The 13,718-nt window shown below is 44.1% G+C and overlaps 1 pseudogene; it reads left to right on the top strand.

Annotated features, from left to right (window-relative positions):
• Nucleotides 1-12,880, top strand: part of LOC103195361 — a 45,565-nt pseudogene extending 32,685 nt beyond the window's left edge.
• The last annotated feature ends 838 nt before the right edge of the window (nt 12,881-13,718 follow it).

Raw genomic sequence — 13,718 nt, 5'->3', positions numbered from 1 at the left:
TTGTGGGAAATTGCAGTCAATGTCATGAGACAAAGTGTATGTGAGCTGCTGTATGGAAAGTGAATTTGCTCTGTAAACTTTCACCCAAATAACAATAAAAATTTAAAAAGAAGAAGAAGCACATGTAGCAGATAGTATAATGCGTGATAAATAGTAAGTGCTCAGTAAATGCCATTGTTATGTGTGTGATGCTTTGAGAAGAATCTCCATCTATTGCTGCCACCCTCCAAGAGCTGTACCAGAGAACAAATGAAAAAGTGTTCCCCAAATCCATAGTTTTCCATTATTCATTTCCTGCCATCTCAGCCACTCCATTGATCCTGCTGTCTAGGCAAGTAGATAACATGTTATACCGTAAAAATAGGAGCTCCGGTGGTGTAGTGGTTAAAGCATTGGGCTGCTAATCAAAAGACTGGCACTTTGAATCCACCAGCTGCTCCACAGGAGAAAGACTAGGCAGTCTGCTTCCATAAAGATTTATAGCTTTGGAAACCTTATGGGGCAGTTCTACTCTGTCCTATAGGACCTCTATGAGTCAGAATCAACTCAATGGCAGTGGGCACCTTGAAAATGACATATACTTTTTCACCCCATGTCTTTCTTAGACTGAGCTTTCCTGTCTGGAATTCCCTCTCTATATCTCATTCCCATGCCCCTACCCAAACCCAGTCTAAAGGCTACCTTTTCTGTGATGATTTCTATAGCAAGAATGAATTGTCCCTTCTTTGTGCTCCTATTTAATTTAAACTTTTTTTCATTAAAAAGTAATGCACAAAACCATAATGAGATACCACCTCACATCCACTATGATGTTTATTTATAGAAAATAGAAACTAACAAGTGTAGACTCCAGTCTAACTATAATTCCGAGACCTGTACCCAGTTCTTCTTAGGAGCATGACTGAACACATGGGTTAGGGCTGGAACGTTTGGTGAGTCAAGACTCCCATTCAGGGGATGGCAACTACATACGTAGTGTTGTGACCAAACTACCATTCCAACCTGACTAGCTACTCACAGGATTTTGGAAGGGTGTACCAAGTCTTTCCTCATAGAGTTTCCTAGACCATCAAACTACATAGTTTTGACTTCTAATTAATGGCCATTTTCTTCACTAATACTCAAGAAGAAAGATTCTCAAGGAAGTAATTAAGCTCCTTCTCCATCTTTAATTACTTTGAAATTCAAATCTTTATTTCCAGATAAATGTCCCTGGGTGGCACAAATGGTTTGTGCTCAACTACAAACTGAAAGGTTAGCCCACCCAGTTGTGCCTTGGAAAAAAGGCCTGGTAATCTGCTTCCATGAAGATTCCAAACCAAAAAACCAAACTCACTGCCATGGAGTCGGACCTGACTCATAGTCATAGCGACCCCTCCTTGGGTTTCTGAGATGGTATCACTACAGAAGTAGATTGCCCAACCTTCCTTCGGAGGAGTGGCTAGTGGGTTTGAACAACCAGCCTTCTGGTTATCAGCTTAGGCACTCTGCTACCAGAGCTCCATTAAGATTACATCCAAGAAAGCCCTATGGAGCAGTTCTACTCTGTAACACATTGGGTTACAATGAGTCAGAGTGAACTTGATGGCAACTAACAACAACAGTAATTCTCAGACAAAATTATGCCAAAATTTGGCTTGAAGGGTTTTCAGCAAGTTTCTTGATTCTTTGACTCATCTGTTCTGCATTTGACAGTTAGTGGGATGACAGATTTTACAAACCATACATGTTATATTTTCATCAATCCCAGGGATTTGTCATTTCAAGGTTAAGAGCTGCTTACCAACCACCTCCCTAAAAAAAAAAAAAAAAAAAATACACACACACACACACACAGAGCAAAACCAGGGGACTCTTTAGGCCTCAGATCATAATGACAATAACAATTGGCATTTATACAATGCTTTCTACTCTATTCAGCAAGCGTCTGAGCACTTTCTTAAATGTCATTTCATTTGATTAGATGCCCTGAGGCATTGTCTGACCTGAGGCACTTTGCCTGGACTCAAGTGAGCCCAATTCCCAGCACAAACATGTATCTGCCACCAGGTGTGAGAGGACCTAAATTGTAGCCAGACTGAGCATAGGCTCTGCTCACTAAGAGAAAATAACTGGAGTAAGTTAAAGGGGATAATGTGTTTGCTCACCTTCTGGTTCTGATACCCAAGGTATGTACCCATTGTTAGGCTGATGGCCATTGTTCTAATTCTCCTAATAGAAGGATTCCTAACTGCAGATGCCTGACCTTCTGTGGGGAGTGAGGCGCTCACTCTGAAAGACTGGGCACAGAAGTCTTAGCACAAGGTGTCTGTGTTAGACTGAGTTCTCTAGAGAAACAAACCAGTAAAGCTTAGAGAGAGAGAGAGAAAGAGAAATTTATCTTAAGAAAATGGCTCACACACTCATAAAAGCTGCCAAGTCCCCAGTTCTGGGATCAAATGTCAAGCTGGAGGCTTTTCCCGACTCACGCAGCTGCAGGGGCTGAGGAGCTCAAGGTTGGCAGGCATACTGGCTGTTGACTCCAATGAATGATGAATCCAAGATCTCCAGGCCAAATGGTGGATTGTTCACTCACGGACAGTTGTAGGCAGCACGACAGAATCCCAATCCACAGAAGGGTGTCTCTTTTCCCAGGATGCCCATAGATATACTGGAAGCAGGCCATACCCTAGGGAAACTCCCTTTCAACAGATTGGCTGCTCAAAACATATACATCTGATCCCATCATTGGAACAACCCACATTACAATTGCTTAAATCACAAGGAATTGTGGTCCAGCCAAGTTGACACACAGCTCCAACTATCACAGTGTTCATGCCAGAAAAATATGGGAGAGGGAGGCAGGTGGGGACCTGTGTTTGGATTTGAGACACATGGAACAAAATTCCCAAAGCTTATTTGAGGGACTTGAGTCCAACTATACGTCCTAGACAAGTATCCAGATCTTGTTAGGAATCAGACTAACCACCTGGATTAGGGCTAGAACATTTGGTAGGTCGAGATTCCTATGCAAGGGAGGGCAAAGATCTCAAAGACATTTCCATTCGGTATATGATAAAGCTGAGAGTAGTGGTGGCTTGTAGTAAGATTCTTACCTTCCATGAAGGAGACCAAGGAGCTCTGGTGGCACAGTGGGTAAGGCAATTGGCTGATAATCAGAAGGTCAGTGGTTCAAACTCACCAGCTGCTCCTTGGTAGGAAGATGAGGCAATCTACTTCTGTAGAGATTTATAGCCTTGGAACCCCTATGGGGATTGCTATGAATTGGAATTGACTTGATGGCAGTGAGTTGGTAGGTTATGCAAGAGACTGGCCAATACCCCTCAAGCACAGCCACCACCTATGTATCTATTAGTGGAGTCTTGCAGGTTGCTAATAAAGGAGCTATGGAGATATAGCAGTTAAGGCATTTGGCTGCTAACCAAAAGGTCAGTGGTTCGCACCCACCAGCTGCTCCAGGGAAGAAAGATGAGACAGTCTGCTACCATAAAGATTTGCAGCCTTGGAAACCCAGTGAGGGTTGCTATGAGTCGGAATCGATTCCATGGCAGTGGGTTTGGCTTTTTTGAAGTATGTTCCTATGATGCTGGACAGGTTTCAACAGAAAATCCAGTCTAAGGCAACCTAGGAGAAAGGATCTATTTTCAAAAATCAGCCAATGAAAGCTGTATGGATCACAATGGTCTGATCCTGTTGTGCAGGGTGTCACCATGCATTGAGACCAACTTGACAATAGCTGACAACAGCATATGATAAAGCCAAAGAGAGTTCATTTATTTCTATTGGGACTATGCTTTTTCTACTATATTTTCACAGTTTATGGGCCTTCACTTCACTAAACAGATAATAATAATTATCATTGTACTTGCTAACATTGTTTGAGCACTTACCATGTACCGGCACTCTTCTAAGTGCTTTAATTTATTTAATCCTCATAATCCCTCCTTTGCTATCACAGTACATTTCAATTATGTGGCACTTTATATTGTTAAAATGCTTAACTTATCAATTATAAACCATTCTTGGACACTTAACATGTGCCTAATACGTGGGCACCTTAGGTACATTACCTCATTTACTGCCCACAACCACCCCATGGGTAGGACTGTACTATCTCCCTTGTACAGAGAGGGAAGCTAGACTTGGAGAGGCTGTGTAACATGCCCAAGATACCACAGCTAACTGAATGGTGCAGGCAGGCTTTTAAAAGTGGTTGGTTCAGAAGAACTAGATGGTACCTGGCTACCACTGTCAACCATTTGAAGGGGTATCTGTGTAGGAAATCCTGGATAAAGTAGGAGAACAATGTGAAACAAAACTCAAAATTATATCTATATAAAAAAAGACCAGGCTTGCTGGTCTGATAGAGCCTGGTGAAATCCCTGAGGCTATGGCCCCTAGCTGCCCTTCAGGAATTGAACTTCTGTGGCTTTCAGCCAAATAAAAGACTGGCCAGCATATGACCTGAACATTTACATCAGGTAGATACACTCTTTGGAGAGATCAATCATGGGAAAACAGAAGGGCTGTGTATGTACAGAGAGGCAGCTGGGTGTGGGGGTGGGCAGGAGTGCATGGGAGGGAAGGACACAGAGAAGAGGTAACTGAGAAGGAGGAAGTGGGAAAAGAGCTGTTACATTGTGGGAAACTGCAGTCAATGTCATGAGACAAAATGTATATGAACTGCTGTATAGACAATGAATTTGCTCTGTAAACTTTTACCCAAATCACAATAAAAATTAAAAAAAAAAAAGTGGTTGGTTGTCTCCAAAGGCCAGGTATTTGTCCTGCCTCTGTTGACTGCTACCATCCCTACAATGGGGAGGCAGAGTCTCAGCCAATGGAGGGGACTTGTCTCAGCACACCCAGGCACTTGCCCCAGCTGGCCACATAGGCTCTGTCTTCTTCCAAGTGCTGGGAGTCACTGTGGGGCTCTGAGTCACAGCAGGACACATGGATCCCTGGGTATCTTACAGAGCACCCACATGGGACTTTCTATCTGTAAAAAGAGTGTGAGTAGGGGGTGGGGGAATAGAGGAGGGGAAGCTAATCAAATCTAACAAAAACACAAGCTAGATGCATGGCTACCACCCTGAAAGATCTCTTGGGGTGAACTTACTTCAAAGTAAACCCCAATGGCTATCACTATCCTTGAAATGCTGATGAGTGCTCCAAAAATTTAAACCCTTCCTCCTGGCCTAGGAAACATTTCTCCCCCCTGCTTTTATTCTTAACTTTCAAAGTTTGATTTTGAACTAAGAGTTTGTATTCTCTTGGAACTAGAATGACTGCAAACCAACAGAAAGGAGGACTCGCTGGATGCTTCCAGCTGCCCTAGCCACTGCATCAGAAATGCATTATTTTAAATGTGCTTTTATTTCAAACACACGTAGAGATTCTTTAAGTCAAACAAACAAACTCAATCCGTTGCCATCAAGTTGATTACGACTCATGGCACCCCCTTGTGTTACAGAATAGAACTGCCCCATGGGGTTTCCTTTACAGATGCAGATCTTTTTTCCACTGAACCACGTGGGTGAGTGCCAACCTTTAGGTTAGCAGCGGACAGCAAAGTGTTTATGCCACCCAGGGACATCTGTAAAGCAAACCAAAACCAAACCCACTGCCATTGAGTCAATTCTGAGTCATAGAGACCCTACAGGACAGAGTAGAATTGTCCCATAGGATTTCCAAGGCAAAATATCTTTACGAAAGCAGACTACCTCATCTTTCTCCCTTGAAGGGACTGGTGGCTTCAAACCACCAACCTTTTGATTAGCAGCCCAATGATTTAACCACTACACCACCAGAGATCCTTCTGTGAGGCAAAAGAAAGTAGACATCAAGATAACCATAATAGATTTGAGAAATGGGCAAATGGAAACAGAATAATGTTCAATAAAAATGGATGTCATGACGATTTACCTCACAGGTCCTATCTCTGATAACCACCAGTGATCATTGGCTTCTGTAACCTATTCTTGTCTTTTTATAATAATAGATCATATGGTATTTATTCTTCTGTGATTGACTTATTTAACTCAGCATAATGTCTTCCAGATTCATCCATTATTATATTTTGAGAATTCATCATTATTTATTATAGCTGCATATTATTCCATTATATATATGTACAACATTTTGTTTATCCATTCAGCCATTTAAAAAAGTGGATAAACAAAATGTTGTTTATCCATTCGTCCATTCTACCACTCATCTGTCAGTTTGTCGTACTGTGGTGGCTTGTGTGTTGCTGTGAGGTTGGAGGCTGTGCCAATGGTATTTCAAATACCAGCAGGGTCACCCATGATGGACAGGTTTCAGAAGACCTTTGAGACTAAGACAGACTTGGAAGAATGAAGGGGCCATCCACTTCTCAAAGAATTGGCCAGTGAAAACCTTATGAATAGCAATGAAACACTGCTGATATATTGCTGGAACACTTTATGAATAGGCCCGATACATTGTCCAATATAATGCTGGAAGATGAGACCCTCAGGTTGGAAGGCACTCAAAATACGACTGGGGATGAGCTGCCTCCTCAGAGTAGAGTTGACTTTAATGATGTGGATGGAGTAAAGCTTTTGGGACCTTTCTTTTGCTGATGTGACATGCCTCAAATAAGAAGAAAGATCCATTAATAATCAGAACATGGAATGTGCAAAGTATGAATCTAGGAAAATTGGAAGTTGTCAAAAATGAAATGGAATACATAAAGATTGATATCCTAAGCAGTAGTGAGCTGAAATGGACTGGTATTGGCCATTTTGAATCAGACAATTCTTACATTCTACTATGGCAGGAATGACAAATTGAAGAGGAATGGTGTGGCATTCATCATCAAAAAGAATGTTTCAGGATCTATCCTGCAGTATAATGCTGTCAGTGATAGGGTAATATCCATACACCTACAGGGAAGATGAGTTAATACTATTATGATTCAAATTTACGTACCAACCACTGAAGCCAAAGATGAAGAAATTGAAGATTTTTTACCAACTTCTACAGTCTAAAATTGACCAAATGTGTAATAAAGATGTATTGATTGTTACTAGTGATTGGAATGCAAAAGTTGGAAACAAACGAGAATCATTAGTAGTTGGAAAATATGGCCTCAGTATTAGAAATGACTCCGGAGATCATATGATAGAATTTTGCAAGACCAACAACTTATTAAATGCAAATACCTTTTATCAACAACTTAAACAGCAGCTATACACATGGACCTCACCAGATGAAATACACAGGAATCAGATCAACTACATCTGTGGAAAGAGGTGACAGAGAAGCTCAATATCTTTAGCCAAAACAAGGCCAGGAGCTGACTGTGAAACAGACCATCAATTACTCAACAGGCAAGTTCAAGTTGAAGCCAAAGACAATTAAAGTAAGTCCATGAGAGTCAAAATAAGACCTTGATTATATCCCACCTGAATTTAGAAACCATCTGAAGAATAGATTTGATACATTGAACACCAATGACAGAAAATTGGATGAATTGTGGGATGACATCAAGAACATCATCCATGAAGAAAGCAAACGGTCATTAAAAAGACAGGAAAGGAAAAAAGAACAAAGTGGATGCCAGAAAAGACACACTTGCCCTTGAGTGGAGAGTAGCTAAAGCAAATGGAAGAAATGACAAGATAAAAGAGCTGAACAGAAGATTTCAAAGAGCAGTTCAAGAAGACAAAATCGGTTATTATAATAAAATGTGCAAAGACCTGGACTTAGAAAACCAAAAGGGAAGAACACACTCGGCATTTCTCAAGCTGAAGTAGCCCTGGACTTTGTGAAGTCTTGCACCTACACCAACTTACCTTACTATCTCTCATATATTCCAATCACCCTTGTTCATGTACTTGACCTTCAAGACAAGGTGGGCTCCTCAGCTGTCTTCCAAACACCTCTTGTCTTCCCCAACCACAGGCTTTTGCTCCTTCATTGTGGAATCCTTTGCTTAGAACCATTCATCAAATCTTGAGCCTTCCTTCAATATCCAGATGAAATCAAAATCCAGTTCCTCCATCCCCTGATAATCTATTCAGAACTGAGTTCTTCCTTGTCTGAATTCCTATTCCATTCTGTTTGAGTTGGTCATATGAACTTTATAATAAAAGTCACAACATATGCCTAATGTGGCTATTACTGTGGGCTTGTCACATAATTCTTATATCGTTTACATTGTTTAATAACCATTTACCTTTGAATAGGGGAATAATAATAACTACATTTGTTCAACAGATGAATAATAGTAAATACATTTTTGCTTGCTGAAAATGAGGATGACTTGAAGCACTTACTGATGAGGATTGAAGACTACAGTCTGCAGTATGGATTACACCTCAATATGAAGAAAACAAAAATCCTCACACCTGGACCAATAACCAGCATCACAATAAATGGAGGAAAGATTGAACTTGTCAGAGACTTATTACTTGGTTCTACAATCAACACCAATGGAAGCAGCAGTCAAGATATCAAATGATGTATAGCATTGGGCAAATCTGCTGCAAAAGACCTCTTTCAAGTGATGAAGAGCAAAAATGTCTCCTTGAAGACTAAAGTGTGCCTAACCCAAGCCATGGTGTTTTCAATCACCTCATATGTATGTGAGAGCTGGACAATGAATAAGGAAGACCAAAGAAGAGTTGAGTTGTGGTGTTGGTGAAGAATGCTGAAAGTATCACGGATTACTAAAAGAACTAACAAATCTGTCTTGGAAGAAGTGCAGCCGGAATGCTCCTTGGAAGTGAGAATGGCCAGACTTTGTTTCATCTACTTTGGTCATGTTGTCAGAAGGGGCCATTCCCTGGAGAAGGATATCATGCTTGGTAAAGTGGAGAGTCAACACAAAAGGGGAAGGCCCTCAACAAGATGAATTGACACAGTGGCTACAGTGATGGGCTCAGGTATAGCAAGGACCATGGGGCTGTGTTTTGTTCTGCTGTATATAGGGTCACTATGAGTCAGAGATGACTCAATGGCACCTAACACCACCAACAACACATTTGTGGAGTGCATGCTATGTGCCAAGTAGTATGCAATGCTATTTATATATGAATTTCCTCAGTTAAAAGAAAGCATTATGACTTCTTTGTTCTGTGGGGAGCTGAGGCTCAGATGGAATAAGTAACTTCCTTAAGATCAGTTAGTGAGAAGGTTGGTATCTTAGTTCTCCAGTGCTGCTATAATAGAAATACCACAAGTGGATGGTTTTATCAAACAGCAATTTATTCTCTTACAGTTACAAAAACAAACAAAAAACTAAAACTCACTGTCATCAAGTAATTCATAGTGACCCCCATTGGGTTTCCAAGGTTGTAAATCTTTATGAAAGCAGATTGCTTCATCTTTCTTCCACAGAGTGGCTGATGGGTTCAAACCATCAACTTTTTGGTTAGCAGACAAATTCCTTAACCACTATACCACCAGAGCTCCCTTTTAGTTTGTTGTTGTTGTTATGCGCCATTGAGTCGGACCCGACTCATAGCGACCCCTCCTTGGGTTTCCGAGGCAGTATCACTATGGAAGTAGATTGCCCCATCTTCCTTCTGATGAGTGGCTGGTGGGTTTGAACCACCAGCCTTCTGGTTAGCAGTCAAGTGCCTTAGCCACTATGCTACCAGAGTTCCCCCCTTTTAGTTTAGGAGGGTAAAAGTCCAAGTTCAGTGTGCCAGCTCTAGGGGATGGATGGAGGCCCCTCAGCCTTGGGCTTTAGCTTTAGCTCTACTTCTTGTTCCAGGCCCACTGAAAACAAACTGGAGGCTTCTCTTAACTCATGCAGCTACTAGCTGCTAAGGCTGATGAAGCCAAGATTGACAAGCAAAATGGCACAATCCCAAGATTAGCAAGCCACATGGCAGATTCAGGTTCAGAAACTGGAGATGAAGACTCATGAACCCAGGCAGGATCCTTTCCATAGTGCCTAAGGCATTTGAATGCTAACCAGAAGTCTGGTGGTTCAAACCCACCAGCCACTCTTGGAAGGAAAGTAGAACAATCTACTTCCAAGTGATACAGCCTCAGAAACTCAAGGAGGGGTCGCTATGAGTCATATCCAACTCCATGGCAGTGGTTGCATTGTGTTTTTGTGTTTCCATATATACTGGAAGTGGGCCATACTCTGCAGGAAACTCCCTTCCAACTAATTAACTGCTCACAGCAAATTCCAACAAGGAGTTGATTACACATCCAATCTCATCATGGGGAATGATTACATGCAGCTGCCAAGCCACTCAGGCTCACGGCCCAGCCAAGTTGACACACAATCTTAACTACCACAGCTGGGGAAGCAAGGATTCCAACTGAGGCATGTTTAACATCCTTTGCGGATTCTGCTTCTCAGGAGAGAGAGCCTAGATTAAAAACAAATAAACAAGCAAATGATACAGTCAAGTACTGAGAACATTTGCAACCTCAGGTTTGGATGCAACCTTCATCAAATTCCAGGCAGACCTATGACCTAGAGGCAACTCTTTCCTCAATCAGGGGAGATAGACTCAAGAAAGCAAAGAAGCACAGAATCCACATGCATGAATCATAACAAATTATGGATAACATTGTGAAGAATGGGAATTCCAGACCAATTAAATGTGCTCATAAGGAGCACATAGATCAAGAGGCAGTTGTTTGAACAGTATAAGGGGATACCACATGACTTTAAATCAGAAAAGGTGTGCATCAGGGTTGTATCCTTTCACCATACTTATTCAATCTGTATGCTAAGTAAATAATCTGCGAAGCTGAACTGTATGAAGAAGAATGCAACATCAGGATTGGAGAAAGACTCATTAACAACCTGCAATATGCAGGTGACACAACTTTGCTTGCTGAAAGTGAAGAAGACTTGAAGCACTTACTGAGGAAGATCAATTACCAAAGCATTTAGTGTGGATTACACCTCAACATAAAGAAAATGAAAATCCTCACAACTGGATCAATAAACAACATCATGATAAACGGAGAAAAGATTGAAGTTGCCAAGGATTTCATTTTACTTTCATCCACTGTCAATGCTCTTGGAAGCAACAGTCAAGAAAGCAGATGATGTATTGCATTGGGAAAATCTGCTGCAAAAGATTTCTTGAAAGTGTTGAAGAGCAAAAATGTCACTTTGAAGACTGAAGTGCACCTGACCCAAAACACAGTATTTTGAATAGCCTCTTATGCATGTGAGAGCTGGACAACGAATAAGGAACATCAAAGAAGAATTGATGCATTTGAATTGTGGCATCAGGAAAGAATATTGACTGTACCATGGACTGCTAGAAGAATGAAAAAATCTGTCTTGGAGGAAGTGCAGCCGGAATACTCCTTAGAAGCCAGAATGGCCATACTTCGTCTCTCATACTTTGGTCATGTTGTCAGAAGAGGTTAACCCTGGAGAAGGATATCATGCTTGGTGAAGCAGATAGTCAGCGAAAACAGGGAAGACCCTCAACGAGATGCATTGGCTCAGGGATGACAACGATTGTAAGGATAGCGCAGGACAGAGTTGTGTTTGGTTCTGTAGTATTGGAACCAACTCGACGGCACCTTACAGCAAATGCTGCATAAATGTTTCTGCCACTAGAGGGCGACCTCTCCCTTAGGCAGGACCCAACGCGGAGAGCTGTGTAGGTCTCGGCTGCCTAGAACCTTACTCTAGGATTCTCTGCTGCATTCCTAGGCTCCACTCATTTTGCCTAAATCCTTCTGTCTAGGTGCGAGGCTGGGCAGCCTGGAGTATTCCTAGGGTATTTTCCCAAGCTGGCAGTGGAAAGAGAACCAGCACTACCCCTTAAATTTTCACAGCCACATCTCTGGCTCCCCTGGGCTGGGGATGCTTTATTTAGGGTTGGCGCCTACACTCCTTTGCAGGCTCCCTGTTTAAGCTCACGATGGCGAGAGTGGAGGGGTGGCGCGGAGAGAAGCAAATCAGCCTCGCAGAAGAAATGAAGACCCAATGGGGTAATCTAGAACTGCATCTTCACCAAACACCAGCCTGGTCCAGGCCCTGGGTCCACCGGGAAGGAAAACAGAGACGGTAGTCCCATCTGGGCGTTGTTTCAGTGGGCTCTGCTGGGCCCGCGCCTGCGTAGGTTTTCCTGAGACCGCGGAGTGGGAACCCTCCAGAATAGTGAAGCACCGCCTTCTTTGAAAATGTCCCGCAGGGAACGACTTCACCGGACCATGCTTGTGTGACTGAGGCAGCCAGGGGACTCCCTCCCTCCCAAACCATCCCCGGAGCCCTGGAGGGATGGGGTTTCCGTAGTAGCCGTGAGGGTCCCTCAGGATGGCATTGTACGTGAGGATTCAGTGTTGCATTTTAACACCTAATCATGACCAACTCCTTCTGAAAGACATCAAACGAGAAGATAGATTACTAAACCGTACCTAAACTATTATTACAATCACACAGACATCTGCAAACCTTTGAAAGGGGATTAGCTAGGAACGTGGGACAAAAGGATCCTCCTGTCTCCTTTTTTTAGCTTTGTTGTTTTTATGGCATTTAGAGTTTATTTAAAATGTGAAGAAAAAAGGTGCAGCGAATGTAAATTGGATTATAAAACATTTCCAGAGACCCCCACTATCCCCTGAAAGGAGGTAGGACAGGCCTGAGGGCTCTGGGAGGAGAAGCCCCACAGCAGCACAGAGAGAAATCTTCGCCCCCAAGAGAACAAACATCGGGTTCGAGACCTCAGGGGAGACAGATGTGAACTGAGATGGCACCGAGTGACCATCTACTTTGTACGTGAGAACAGTTTTCCTACGACTAACCGCCCCCGTCCCCGTCCACCTTCTCATCCTTCAGTCTTGCAGGGCGCCCGCTTTAAAGGCGTTAGACCGGGTCTCGGCGGGTACCAAGTGGGCCTGGCCAGACCAAGGCAACTAAGGGCAGGCCCGGCAGCAGCCCGGGAGAGGCGGCCTGGGCATTGTTTCAGATCCTCGGGTGAGGACCCGGTGGGGGAGGGGAGGCGGTGTGTCCTCTAGACCCGCCCCGTAGCCCTCCCAGAGGACTCGTGCATCAGCGCCTCGGAGCACCCGGGCTTTGTGATGTGTCATGAGTCACCATGGAAACCTTAAGGAATCTGGAGAAGGGCGTGAGGGGGGTCAGCGGGTTCCCAGGACGCGCCCTCTGTCCCCTCTTGGACCCTGGCCCTGCCGCAGGGCCTGTCGGGAGTTGTAGTCCCAAGGCGGCTGCCGCGCGGACGCGGAATATGCGGGGCGCCTCCTGCCCCCGCCTTCCCCTAACCTGCTAGCGCGAGGTGGGGAGTGCTGGGGCGGAGCCGTCTGATCCATGATTGGCCGAGACTACCCCTAGCCCCTACCCACTTCACCTCCCCCTTCAAGGCTCTGGACGCCAGCTCCAGGCGCGCTAAGGCGGCGATCCTTCGAGCGCGCGAGCAGTCGCCGCCGCCCCGAGCACCCGCAGCTACCGCAGCTCGCGCGCCGCGGCCAAACAGGAGAGACGGACCGACCGACGGATCCTCGCAGCCGCAGCATCCCGGAGGAGTGGGTGATGGCGGGGCGGGCGGTGGGCTTACCCTCCCCGGGCTGGGACATTCATCTTGCCTCCTCCCTGTTTCTCCGCGAGGCGCACAAAAGGGCGGGGATGAGAGTGCCCCTAAGGGTTGAAGCTGCAGGGGACGCGGTGGGAGATGTGGTTTGGAATTGGGTGGGGGCATCCATCTCGACTAAACTAAGGCCTGAATCGGGCCCTCTTTGTAAAC

This window comes from Orycteropus afer, unplaced genomic scaffold (assembly GCF_000298275.1).
Source record: "Orycteropus afer afer isolate SDZICR_OR568_19922 unplaced genomic scaffold, OryAfe1.0 scaffold00054, whole genome shotgun sequence".
Lineage (NCBI taxonomy): Eukaryota > Metazoa > Chordata > Mammalia > Tubulidentata > Orycteropodidae > Orycteropus > Orycteropus afer.
This window is presented reverse-complemented; position numbering and strand designations above follow the sequence as displayed.